Raw genomic sequence first — 14,839 nt, 5'->3', positions numbered from 1 at the left:
ATGTAATGATGACAACCTTGTATTAGGCCTTGCACATACATTCAGGCGACCTCGGTTGCCTATATATGCTTCTATCAAATGGTCTCACCCTCACTCTTTGGTTTTCCTGAATTATCTTCCTCGCCCTTTCCTCAAACTCTGAAGATCCTATACAACAACAACAACAACTACGCCTTCATCCCAAAACAATTGGGGTCGGCAATATGAACCAACAAAGAAAATCATTATGGGTCTTCCACATAAATCCTTCTCCTCCATTCATTTCTATCCAATGCCATGTCCTCGATGAGGTTCAAAGCATTCATATCCTTTCTTATCACCTCCATCCATGTCTTCCTAGGCCGACCCCGACCTCTTTTAACTAATATATTTTCCCATTTCTCCACCCTTCTAACTGGAGCATCATTAGGCCTTCGTCGAATATGTCCAAATCACCGTAAACGATTCTCTCTCATCTTATTTTCAATGGGTGCAACGCCTACCTTCTTACGTATCTCCTCGTTCTGATTCTTATCTTTTATTGTATTTCCACACATTCATCTCAGCTACACTCATTTTTTTAATATGATGTCTCTTGGCAACCCAACATTCCGTACCATATAGTAAAGCGGGCCTAATAGTTGTCCTATAAAACTTTCCCTTCAACCGCAATGGCATTCTACGATCGCACAACACTCCAGTTGCACTTTTCCATTTCATCCACCCAATCTTTATCCTATGATTTACATCTCCATCGATTTCTCCATACTTTTGAATGATAGATCCCAAATATTTGAAAGAATCATTCACCGATATTTCATGCTCACCAAGCTTCACTACACTCCCATCACTACTTCGTTGCTTACTAAATCGACATTCCATGTATTCTGTCTTACTCTTACTCAACTTAAAACTTCTTGCTTCCAATGTCTGTCTCCATAATTCTAACTTAGCATTAACCCCAGCTCTAGACTCATCAATCAAAACAATATCATCAGCAAAGAACATACACCACGGCACATTTTCTTGAATTGATCTCGTAAGCTCATCCATCACTATAGCAAATAGGAAAGGGCTTAAAGCAGATCATCGATGTAACCCAACCGTTATAGGAAAATTGGTTGTCACCCCTCCACCAGTGCGGACATTGGTTACTACTCCTTCATACATATCTTTAATTATACTAATGTACTTGAGAGAAACACCTTTCTTCATCATTGTCCATCAGAGAACGTCCCTAGGTACTCTATCGTAAGCCTTCTCCAAATCAATAAAAACCATATGCAAATCTTTGTTCCTCTCTCTATTTCTCTCAATAAGTTATCTAAGAAGATGTATAGCTTCCATAGTTGATCTTCCAGGCATAAAACTAAATTGATTCTCCGATATCATGACAATCTTCCTCAACTTAGACTCAATCACCCTCTCCCAAAGTTTCATAGTATGACTCATGAGTTTTATACCACGATAGTTTGTGCAATCGTGTATATCACCCTTATTCTTATATAGAGGCACCAAAGTACTCTTCCTCCACTCATTAGGCATCTTATTTGTCTGCCAAATCTTGTTAAAAAGATTTGTCAACCATTCTAAACCTTTCTCTCCCAAGCATTTCCAAGCCTCGATAGGTATACCATCTGGGCCAACTGCCCTTCTTGATTTCATTTTCTTCAAAGCCTCTGCAATTTCTTTCTTTTGAATCTTGCGCATGAAGTCACGATTCATCTCATGAAAAGGAATTGAAAAGTCTCCAAGATCCTGAGCATGACTTTCATTAAATAGCTTATCAAAATAATCTTTCCATCTCTCCTTAATCTCCTCATCTTTGACTAAAACCCTTTGTGTTTCATCTTTGATACATCTAACCATACCCAGATCCCTCTATTTCCTATCTCTCATCTTTGCAAGCCTATAAATATCCTTCTCACCCTCTTTGGTATCCAACTTGTCATAAACCTCCTTATATACCTTATCCCTCGCGTTTCGAACTACTTTTTTAGCTTCCTTCTTTGCTATCATATACTTCTCCAAATTCTCATTATCACGACTCTTACTTAGATTTCTATAACACTCTCTTTTAACCTTAATAGCTAATTTGACATCCTCGTTCCATCATGATGTATCTTTACCTAGCGGTGCACCGCCTTTAAACTCACCCAATACCTCCTTAGCCACCTTTCTCATGCCACCCGCTATCTTATTCCACATAGATTCTGAATCCTCCTCAAGACACCAATCAACTTCCTTAACTACCCGCTCTACAAACATTCCTTGTTTAGCTTCTTTCAGTGCCCACCACTTAATTCTAGGATCTATCATATGTCTATCCCTTTTGCGGTATTGTCTAATTCTAAGATCTAAAATTAAGACTCTATGTTGTGTAGCTACACTTTCTCCTGGTATAACCTTACAATCGATGCGACAACCCCTATCTCTCTTTTTAAGTACGAAAAAATCTATCTGACTCGTACTAACCCCACTTTTAAATGTTACTAGGTGAGACTCCCTCTTCTTAAACCAAGTGTTTGCTAAGATCATATCATAGGACAAACCAAAATCTAAAATCCTTTCTCCACTTTCGTTTCTTTCTCCTATACCATAGCCTCCATGGATACTCTCAAATCCATCCCTACTAATGCCTACATGCCCATTAAGGTCACCGCCGATGAAAAGCCTTTCTCCATAAGATATCCCTTGTACTACTCCATCTAAATCTTCCCAAAATTGACGCTTAATGGAATCATCTAAACCTACTTGAAGTGCATAAACACTAATAATATTAATAATATTCGTACCTAATACTAATTTAATAAGTAAAATCCTATCACCCTTCCTACGGACCTCAACTACATTATCTATAAACTCATGACTCATAACAATCCCTACTCCATTCCTATTCCTATTTATTCCTGTATACCAAATCTTATATCCCCAAGGTTCTATCACTTTTGCTTTCTCACCTACCCATTTGGTCTCTTGTAGACATAAAATATCAATCTTTCTCCTACACATAACATCTACTAACTCTACCAATTTACCAGTTAAAGATCCTATGTTCCAAGTGGCTAACCTAATTTTATGGTCTTGGACTAACTTCTTTACCCCCACCCGTCCAACAAAGTGAGGGAACCCTTGCCTATTTGACACCACACCCGGGCGCCGGTGTGACGTGTCGCTTCCGAGCGACGACCTAGCAACCCTTGCCCATTTATCACTGTCTTCGGGCCTATAGAGTACAGCGTGTCGCTCAGTAGGGAACGCCCCAACGAAATTCTCATATTGGTTCATATTCATAGGGTATGACTAAGTTTTTATGTTGGTTGTCACAGGCCTACTGCAACCCTCCTCCTTTATCCGGGCTAGGGACCGACAGTGTATAACTAAACAGTTATACACAGGCGGAGTTACTCTGAAGATCCTATGCTGCCATTTTTGACAAAATTCTTTCGTATCTCCTCTTGTTAGGGCACAATGTTGGCATCTTTCCACTGCCACAGTAAGTCCTGTAGCCAGATACAAGAGGGGAAAGCTGACTTCCAGAGTCGGTTATGGCAAATACATCAGCAGTTGCAGAAGCAATGAAATCCAGTGCTGCCAACTGCATCGACCACATCAAAAACATTAATAATCTATCTTGAACTCACTAAAAAACCAATTAAAAAAAAAAGATGTAATGTTTTCAGTTCATTATGAGCATGAACCCAACATACAGCAAACAAGACATTTTTAGATATATTATTGTTTAAACACAAAAGTAAAGTTGGGTGGATTTTCCAAGTTGAAATCAGATGATGTGGGCCTGTAGAGAGATCAGTCTATCTCCAAACAATGGTCACAAGGTTATACATTGGTATCCTCTACTGTTGAAGCGCCTTGAGCAAAACCTATAAAAGTTGGAACATGAGCATACTGTTGGGATATTGACTGTTTTGAATAGGATTTTGTTTCCTTATTCTTAGCCGTCTGTTACTTTCTTTGTCTCTTGTGCTTATCCTTGGTTAGTTACTACCTTTAGTAGTATGGTAGTTATCCAGAAAGGCTGTGTTAGCCTATTTATTCTGAGACTGTTGTAACCACCGTATGCGTGAAACTATGAGAGAAAATGATAGTTTGTTCTCATTGTGGATGTAGGCATATGTCGAACCATGTATATCATGCTTTCTTTGTTCCTTGTGTGTTCTGAATGTGTGTTAACATGGTATCAGAGCTCATCGTCGCCTGATTGCGTTCAGCCTGTGGTCGTTGCCTTCCTTGTTGCTGATCGTCCATATCCGTGAGGTACTCTTCTATTCTCTGTTCTTTAATGGAGTCAGCATCTCCAATACCGTCTAAAATGATGGTTCAAGAAGCCAACCCCACGCTTAAGATTATGACCGTTCCATTAAATGGAACCAATTATATTAGTTGGTCTAAGTCAACCAGTTTGTTTCTCAGCGAAAAAGGGAAGCTTGGCCTTGTCACTGGAAAAATCCCTCGACCTGAACTTGATGACACCCAGTATGATGATTGGGAATCAGCCAATCACCTGGTTATGTCATGGTTGCTTAACTCTACTCTATGGACCCTAGCATTGCTGAGGGTTTCCTCTTCTTAAAAACTGCTCAAGACATGTGGAACAACATTCGTGATGTATATGGAGAGCAAAACAATCTTGCTTGTATTTTACCAAATTTAACAATAAATCTTTGTTCTTGTCCAACAAGAAAAACCGTTCCATGCCTATTTGAGGGCTCTTCAAGGTCTATGGAATGAATTGGTGCAATACCGTCTCATTACCGTCGATTCTGAAATCATTAAAGCCTGTATAGAGGAAGATAAAATCTTCAAATTGTTATCAGGACTCAAACCTGAATTTGAATGCCTGAGAAGCCAGATACTTATGATGACACTGTTACTGTCCTTCAACACTGTGTGCTCCATAATTCGGCGTAAAAAAACTAGATGCAAGGTCATGAATTCAAGTAGCATAAACTCAACGCCCACTGAATCCTCTGCTGAGAAAATGGCTTTTAAGGCTTCACACCTACCCAAAGTCGTTGCTATTGGTGATCAGGAGGAACCTCTTCAGAAATCCAGATTTCGGTGCAGCTATTGTAAGAAGACATGTCACACAAAGGAGAGAGATATTGGGAACTCCATGGCCGACCGTCTAAAGGCACACACCAAAGGGACTCCTATGTTGCAAATTTAGCATCCATTGCCGATCTTGTAACTGCCCTACAACAATTCAATAAAAACCATCTGGCGGCCCAGACACCTACCGATCCAACTCATGAAGATGCAGCAGGTATTGCGTGTTATCTATCTTGCAAAAAAATTCTTGAAAAGTGGATTGTGGATACCAGTGCTTTCGAGCACATGACAGGTCAAGTGCCGCAACTTAGCGATATTAAAACCGCTACGAAAAAAAATTGTATCCATAGCTGATGGCAGCCAAGTTCTAGTTGAAGGAATCGATACAACCCACTTCCTTGATAATCATGATTCCTCAACCGTCCTTTATGTTCCTAGATTTCCTACAAACTTGTTGTCTGTCAGCCGCATCACCAAAAGCCATGCTTGCATAGCTGTTTTTTCGGCTAGCAGTGTGATTTTTCAGGATCAAAGGACACAAATGGTGATTGGTAAAGGGACCCAACATGGTGGATTATATTTCTTAGATGATAATGCTAAGGCTCTAGTGGCATACAACTTCAAGGAAATAAGCCTGTTGTGGTACCCTAGACTAAGCCATCCCTCTTAAAGGGCTCAAAACAAACTTTTGCCTCATTTACCTTTATTTTCTAATGCATGTGATGCCTGTGAATATTCCAAATCTTTCCGCCTGTTGTTTTCTCACCAGCATAGTAGATCTGATGTCATGTTTCAGTTGATTCATTTTGATGTCTGAGAACCTGCACCAGTAACATCATATTTGGGATATAACTATTTTGTTACATTTATTGATGATCACTCTTATGCCACTTGGATTTATTTTCTTAAGAGTAAAAGTGAAGTTTCAAAAGTCTTTTCAGAATTCTATCAACTCATTCTCGCTCAGTTTGACAAGAAAATTAAAGTTTTGCGGTCTGACAATAGAGGTGAATTTGTTAATTCCACTATGACTGATTTCTTTAGTAAACATGGGATCCTGCCTCAATTGTCGTGTGTCGGGACTCCCCAACAAAATGGAGTTGCAGAACGAAAAACCTGACAGTTGCTCAATATTGCTAGAGCCATAATGTTCAGAAAGAATGTTCCAAAAAATTTATTGGCCTGAAGCCATTGGGATTGCTTGTTACCTTTCAAACCGTTTGCCTGGTTTCTCAGTTGAAGGAAAAGTCATGCTGGAAATTGTTTACAATAAACACCTATCAATCTCTCACCTACAGGTTTTCGGATGCAAAGTGTTTGTTCATCTTCAAGCCCCAAGCAGAGATAAACTCGAGCCACGATCCGTGAAATATGTTTTTCTGGGATATTCAACGGTAAAAAAGGGCTACCGATGTTATGACCCTCATCAAACAAAACTTACATTTCAAGAGATGTTCATTTTTTTGAACATGAATGTTTTTTTCAAGAAACTGTTGGATACTTTGATGAACTTCAGCCTGAGGGAGAGATCAATAGTACGGGGATCAAAGTGGCCCTTCCAAACATTCAAAATTCTGATGAATTATCAGTCCCTGTTTTGAATAACCCATCTAATTCGAACCCCAATATCCAAATTGAGGATAATGCCGTGACCAATGAACCATTTTTCACCACCAACATTGCTCCCACTAGAAGATCTAGTCGTATCTCCAGAATGCTTGAATGCCTAAATGATTTCTATACCTACTTAGACACTTCCTCTCCCGAAGCTTCCACATCGCACCCCATCCAAAATTACTTCTCCCTCAAAGGTCTTTCACCATCCTTCACTGCCTATGCTCTGAATGTCTATGCTTATCTGAACCAACTAGTTTTCAAGAAGCCAGTCTTGATCCGAAATGGAGGAAAACTATGTCTGAGGAAATTCAAACTCTAAAAAAGAATGGCACGTGGGAGATCGTCCGTTGTCCGAAAAGGAAAAAACTTATGGGATGTCGCTAGATCTATAAAATCAAGTACAACAACGGTTCCATCGAATGATACAAAGCAAGACTGGTTGCGAAAGGCTACACTCAGATAGAGGGAATCAACCATACATAAACATTTGTTCCTGTAGCAAAAATGAATTCCATCAGAATTCTTCTATCAGTTGCTGCTAACAAGAATTGGAAAATGTTCCAATCTGATGTGAAAAATGATTTCCTGCACGGAGATTTAGATGAAGAAATATACATGGAATTACCCCCAGGATATCAAGTCCAAGACAAGGAAAAAATGGCTTGCAGGTTGAAAAATGCTCTTTATGGCTTAAAATAGTCAGTGTGTGCTTGGTTCGCTAAGTTAAGCACAACTCTTACTGAAATGGGTTTCAAACGAAGTGCAGCTGACCACTCCATGTTCGTCTATGCACAAGGATCCCAAACTACGATCATCCTTGTATATGTAGACGACATTATCATGACAGGAAATGATGAAGCCCTGATTGAACAAATGAAGAAGAGACTGCACCAAAAAATTGAAATAAAAGATTTGGGAGTACTAAGATATTTCCTTGGCCTAGAAGTTGCCCATTCAAGAAAATGGGTATTCGTCTGTCAGAGAAAATATATCCTGGATCTACTCAAAGATACAAGGATACTTGGTGCAAAACCAGCAAACACTTTGTTTGACTTCAGCAACAAATTAAGAAAATATAATCGAAAAATCGTGAAGAATATTGGTGAGTTCCAAAGACTTGTAGGTCGACTTATTTATCTCACAGTCACTAGACCAGATATAACACATGCGGTGAACCTAGTGAGTTAGTTTATGCATGATCCTAAAGAATCTCACCTTGAAACAACCTACAAAATTCTCAGGTATTTAAAAGGAACTACAGGAAAAGGAATTTTGATGAAAAGGAATGAGAATTTAAACATTGTCGGATATACAAATGCAGATTGGGCGAGCGACCCAAATGATAGGAGGTCTACGTCTGGTTATTGGGTGTTTGTTGGGGGCAACCTTGTATCGTGGCGAAGTAAAAAATAGACCATGGTTGCACGATCTAGCGCTGAAGCTGAATATCGTGCTATGGCTCTCGGAACATGTGAACTGATTAATTTGGATAAAATCCCTGCTGACAGATATGAAAATTAACATGAATGAACCTATGGAGTTAAGGTGCGATAACCAAGCTGCAATTCACATTGGAGCCAATCCCGTGTTTCATGAAAGAACCAAGCACATAGAACTCGGCTGCCACTTTGTTCAAGAAAAAAATCAGGCTAAAGTCATCAGAACTCCCTACGTCAAAAGTCAAGATCAACTGGCCGATGTTTTCACTAAAGACTTGGGAAATGAGAAACATGTCAATATTATAATCAAGCTCGGACAAATTGATATTTGTGCACCAACTTGAGGGGGAGATTGTTGGGATATTGACTGTTTTGAATAGGATTTTGTTTCCTTATTCTTAGTCGTCTGCTACTTTCTTTATCTCTTGTGCTTATCCTTGGTTGGTTACTACCTTTAGTAGTATGATAGTTATCCAGAAATGTTGTGTTAGCCTATTTATTCTAAGACTGTTGTAACCATTGTATGCATGAAACTATGAGAGAAAATGATAGTTTGTTCTCATCGTAGATGTAGGCATATGTCGAACCACGTATATCGTGCATTATTTGTTCCTTGTGTATTCTGAATGTGCGTTAACACATACAAGACTGACCCAAATCTTATATCTCACAAAAGACAAATATGATCAAACTCGACAGTGCATAGTACAAATAAAGTTACCTGAGACAAGAAATTCTTGAAAGGTGCAAGTTCAGCTTGTGTCAGGAGGTCTTCCTTGGTGACTATGTTGGAATATAGTCCAGTCAAGGCAGCCATTTTAGATTTCACACCATATATATGAGAGCCAGCAAGGTGGATATAGGTGTTACGTTTAAAACCAAGGGCTGAAAGCATAAGAGCTGCTTCCTCTGGTGTCAATGGACACCGACCCAGTTTCCTTAGAGTTGCAGGAGAAATGGACATGTAACCATAATCATTGAACAAAAGAATTATAGTGAAATTCAAATAAATGGGATGTGATCAGACAATAAGTTGCAACTCTTATTGATTAGTTGACATATAGTCCAACACCAACTTGGTGAAACTTAGACCAATTTGAATAAATTGGAAAACTTAGACCATCGGATCTAACCTTCTGCAACTTCAAAGGATAATTTGCCCAAGTAACCTGAAAGGATCAAGAAGCTTGAGTCCCTAAATTAACATGGGCAGATCTGGGCCAAGTTGCACCAGAACACCAGAGCAGCAAGATAGACCCATGAGTTTTAAATGCGGCGTTGTATACACTAGTTATGGCATTCAAGTACTTGGCTGTAAAGGTTGATGCATCAATGATATAAGGAAAACTTTTAGCTCAGTGAAAAAATGAAACATACTTAGCATTCTTTGTCCACGTGACAAGAGCAGGAAAATGGATCTATGTAAGGTTGAAGTTGTTTTCTCTTATGTTCTCCTCCTCCAAATTCGCATAGAGAGTATGCTATCATATCTACTTCAAACCGCAGGTGCAAAACAAGAAATTTGGATGTTTTTTTTAAAGAATCCTTTTCAGAATAACAACCAGAGAGGAATCTCCCAAGCAACTGCACATCCAAGGGGCTCCACCTTGCATCATATTGCCGAGTTCTTCTAACCAATAAGGAACCAGTCATCTGAATCTTGGGAACAAACTTCAATGCATGGAAGTTACGTTTTGCATCTTAATCTCTGCATGGTGTTGCAATTGTTTCACATGGCATCATAAAGTCAACACAAATTCCTCGAACATAATTCCACACATCAAAATGATATTCATACATAAAACATGCATATATATATATATGTGTGTGTGTGTGTGTGTGTGTGTGTGTGTGTGTGTGTGTGTGTGTGTGTGTGTGTACCTTGCAGTCCAGTTACTTTAGGCTTCTTTACAGTTCTAGTCTATTTTCATAAATCAACAAGTGAAGTGTGCAAACCTGGAGGTTGGGATGCAATGGATCAAATGCAAGTCGGTTGCCAAATCCAAGAAAATGGACCACTTCATTCTTTAGGAGAGGAAGTATTGTTTTGACAAAATGAAAAGTTTTGACTCCTTTTCAATATCGATCTCGGTAATCTGACTAAATGGAAAAGACAAAAAGAAATACATTTCATGAATCACTCCAGGTTGTAAGAATGAAAACATCATGGTTACAAAAAGAGAAGGAACAGACAAGGCTACCAACTGCTTTAGTATCTAACTGTTGAAGATGGGCAGGCAATTCCTTTATAATGCTCACGTCCTCCTTCAGAAAGTTAATGAAATATTCTTCTTGGTAAATATCTTCAAATTGGCTGCATACCATCAAATAAGATCTTTCTAATTTGTCAATCTATATCTATATCTATACCACTTATAAAGAAGCGATAAGGGCCATTAGGGAGCCAAAGTTGAGTTGTATTGTAACATTTAAAAATGATAAAGGGGAGTGGTTTGGGTTGAATGTAATCTACTGAATTGTTTATGTTTTTATGTTTTTATAGAAATACCCACGTCATGCAACATGTAGAATGTCAACGTGAGAGTTGTGAATTTTATTGGCATTTACTAATTTGGTTGTGGTATAAATATATTTTAATAGAAAGAGAAATTAGGAAAGCTCCTTACATGGGATTTTATGAGGACGTTAGAGAGAAAAATTAAGCTTTATTCATCATGTTTGATTAGTGTGAGTGTGTGTATTTTTATTGATCATGTTGGATCTGTGTGTGTCTTCACATGTACATGACCCGTCTATGTGAAGAGGAGAAATTATCCAGATTGTGCATTGCAACAGTAGACTTATACACAAATAGTCAACCTACTAATAGCGTTTATCTTCTTTTTTGAGTGAGAAGGGCTCTTAATTTTGCATTATGGATATTGCATGAAGCACTTGATTGAGATTTTTTTGAAAAAAATTGGTGCACCACTTCGTGCATCCGGATGGTGCACTGCCAAAGCACCCATGAGGCGATATCATTTTTATATTTTAAAGATCCATAAGCAATGTGAAAAAGCAAACAAATATCTTGTTGATAAGGTAAAACTGATACATTGGGCTAACAATAATTTTCTCGCTAGAAGGTATGAGTGTTTGACTTCTAATATAGTGGAGTGCTTTAATTCATGAATTTTTTCTGTACATGACAAGCCCTTAATCTCATTTATTGAGAAATTTCATCTAATGTTGATGAAACTTTACGAGAAAATGACTAATGGGAAGAAAATGACTGACATTGTGGTGTCTGAGGTAATTACTAAAATTAAAGAGCGTCAGATAAAAACACAAAAGCTATGTGTGATAGTACTACATTGCCTTTATCATCGTTACGAAGCCCGTGATTGGAAGCACAACTACTATATTGATCTTGAGAGTATACAATACTCTTGTGAAGAGTGACAGGTTAGTAGGATTCCTTGCAAGCATGGCATCACATGCATTTTTTATGAGGGCAATCTTCAAGATGATTACTGCGACAAGTTTTATACAGTTGAATCGTATCAAGCTACATATAGTACTTTTCTATTTCATTTGATGGCTGATTATGTCTCACGCATCGCTCCTCCGGCCCTTATTCTTGTTTTACCATCAACACCAATTAAAAAAACAGGGCGACCTAAAGAGGAGAGGGAGAACGAAACATAAAGAGGTGGTGCCATAAAAATGGCAGTGTATGTCATAAGCTTGGCTACAATAGGTGAAAACATGATTAGAAAGTAATGTGTAAGTATTTGATGCATTTAGAAAGTAGTCTATGACATACTTCTTTGTAGTCTACATAATATTTTTTTAATTTTGTGTTTCTTTTGTTCAAGTATTGATGTTGTTTAATGATGTGTTGCATGTTCATTTTTTTCAGTATTGATTGATTATGATATTTGCACATAATGGTCGACCACTGTTGTGCAAGGCATTCCTAAGTAACAAGAAAATGAGGGTTGAGCTTGCAACAATGAAAGTTAATAAAAAGCCTAAGACAGATGATGCACTTGCACTTGTGGATGAAAGCTGATGAAGAGTCTTATTATGTATATACATTTGTTTATGAAGGAATTATGTATATAACAAAAAATGAAGTTGTTTAATTCTTGTTTTATAATAGGTGATTGATTTGTTTATGAGACTGAATTCTATATATAATAAGGAATGAAGTTTTTTTATCTTATTTTTTGTTTGATATGTGTTGTTTATGTAAAAGTACATGTGAATTTTGCAACCGGTGACTTTTCGTATTAGGAAGAAATTTTGTAAGGTAAATGTGAATTTCAGTTCATTCTTTTTAAATCATAAAGGAATTTCGGATGGTACATGCGAATTTTAATTCATTCTTTTTAAATCAGAAAAGAATTTCTTAAGGTTTGTGCACCAATTTGCGAAATTTCTTATTAGCATCGTGGTATTCAAAAATTATTTTTCCTTGCAAAATTTCTTATTCTTCCCCACCATTCGCAAAAGATTCACAAAAAAAATTCATTGGAAGGGGGCCAAAATTCGGTGTTTGTGAAAATAAGATATTCAGATGCAAAAAAAGGGTTGAGAAATGAAGTGTCATTCTTTCACAAAACGAAGTTGCTCATATATTGCATTTATTTCATTCTTTCAAAAATTCAAAAGTCTCATACATTGCATTCATTCTATTATTTCAAAAAGTAAAATTGTTCATACATTGCATTCATTTTATTCTTTCACAAAATTAAGTCACTCATACATTGCATTCATTTCATTCTTTCACAATAATGCTGCTTCTCATTGTCTCTTTGATTGAGAGAAAATAAAGATATGTCGACTTTGTGTTGATTAAACATTGACGGTGAGATACATTAACTTTGCATTGATGGGAGAAAACACATTTGTCAAAGAGCTATCACAGTTCGTTAGAGTGGATGCCCCCATCGATTCACATACCATAAGATGCGCTTACTGGAAAAATTCATAGTATGTTAAAACAGAGTTCTCAAGAATGTTGCATATCCAACCTATACCACGTGATCAAACACTGACTGTGAGATATGTTGACTCTGCATTGATGGGGAGATACATCATCAACGTTTTAGTTCTCTATGATAAGAATGGGTTGCGGATTTCATTTCTAATGCCATATATACTATAAGATGCCCATACCGAAAAACTCTCCATGAATGATTTTTTATCGATTAAACATTGTTGATCTTCTTACCGTCGATGCTTGGCCTTGGAAAAATGACTATAATTTCTCACTGGTTGAATACCACAAAAAACCTAGTTTATGTGAAACCCTAGCTTTGCTTTTATACTATGCTTGTATGAATTTTAGCAAATATTTCAAAATTTCGTAATATTTCATGCGATAATCATATGCAATTTCACAATTATCGAACTTTATCAAATTTTATGATTTTCTCATGTTATTGTGCAAAACTAGTCATGAGTTTCACAAATTTGTTGGAATTTCACATTCTTTTTTGAAATATCACAACTTTAGATGTGATTTTATTAACAAGTTCCATGAGTGTATTATTTTAGCGTTATAACGTGAGAAAATAAAAAATTTGCACTTGCGAAGGGTAAAAGCATCCAAAAAATTTGAGAACCTGCGAGATTGTACATTTGTCGAATTTGATAAATTGCATGGCATTTTTTGGAAGCACGTCATTTTTGTCGTACAATACAATCATTTTTCATTTACTTTTGGAATTTGTATTCCGATCAAAAGTATTTTTTTCCCCTACTTCACTTAGGGTTGCCAATGCGGGTACCCAATCTGAATATGCATTTTGGGTATGGGCGTAATAAGCGTCGACTTGAAAAATATTTGGGTCAACCCAAACCCGACCCAAGCAATATGTGGGTTGAGCTTGGGTCATAATTTTTGTCAGGTACCTCACCCGATTAGTTTTTTCTATTGGATACCGAACCTCGATATATATATATATATATATATATATATATATATATATATATATATATATATATATATATATATATATATATATATATATATATATATATATATATATATATGGGTCGAGTTTACATGGACCAAACCCTATAGGGTCCAAGTATGGTGATAAATAAGAAAACTCAATTAAGACTCGGGTTTGGACCCAAAGGTTAGATTAATACATCAATCCAAGTATAGCTTATGAAATTTCATACCAGACCCGGTCTCGAGCTTGGGCCCGACCCAGGTTTCGATTAAGACACGCAAATTTTCAATATAAAAATGATAAAAAATAGTTTTTCATAATTTGACAAAACCCAAACACAAGCCCGGTTCTCAGTTGTATGAGCGGGTCCTGGTCGTCCTTGACCCGACCCATTGGCAGCCTAACTCCACTCGTGGGTAGGAGTAGGCAACGGGTCGGGCGGCCCGATGGGCCAAGCAGACTCGACCTGTCATGGGCCGGGTTTGGGCCATGATTTTAGGCTCGAGTCGAAACCCGACCCATTACATAAGTAGGCCGGTTCGATAAACTTGAGTTATTTATTAATTTTTTTAATAATATATTTTTTTTAAAAAATTAACTATTACTTAGTAACTTGAATAAGTATTACTATTTACCTAATTAGGTTCATGATAACTTATTATTTATTAATTACTACTATTTATCTAATTAGTTGCACTAATTAAGAATTAGGTTTTCGTTATCATGAAAGAAAAAATAATGGGTTTGGGCGGGGCCAGACCCCGCTTGACATTGGGCAGGGCCATGACCTTCTCTTCAAACCTGAGCCCGTGTCAAACCCCG

The 14,839-nt window shown here is 37.4% G+C and overlaps 1 pseudogene; it reads right to left on the bottom strand.

The window, feature by feature from the left end:
* Positions 1–10,433, bottom strand: LOC149819797 (O-fucosyltransferase 8-like; annotated as a pseudogene).
* Positions 10,434–14,839: the final 4,406 nt, after the last annotated feature.

Source organism: Nuphar pumila, chromosome 12, assembly GCF_984573655.1.
Source record: "Nuphar pumila chromosome 12, dmNupPumi1.hap1.1, whole genome shotgun sequence".
In the NCBI taxonomy this organism is placed as follows: Eukaryota; Viridiplantae; Streptophyta; class Magnoliopsida; order Nymphaeales; family Nymphaeaceae; genus Nuphar; species Nuphar pumila.
The sequence above is the reverse complement of the archived record's forward strand: the minus strand, read 5'-3'. Positions and strand labels throughout refer to the sequence as shown.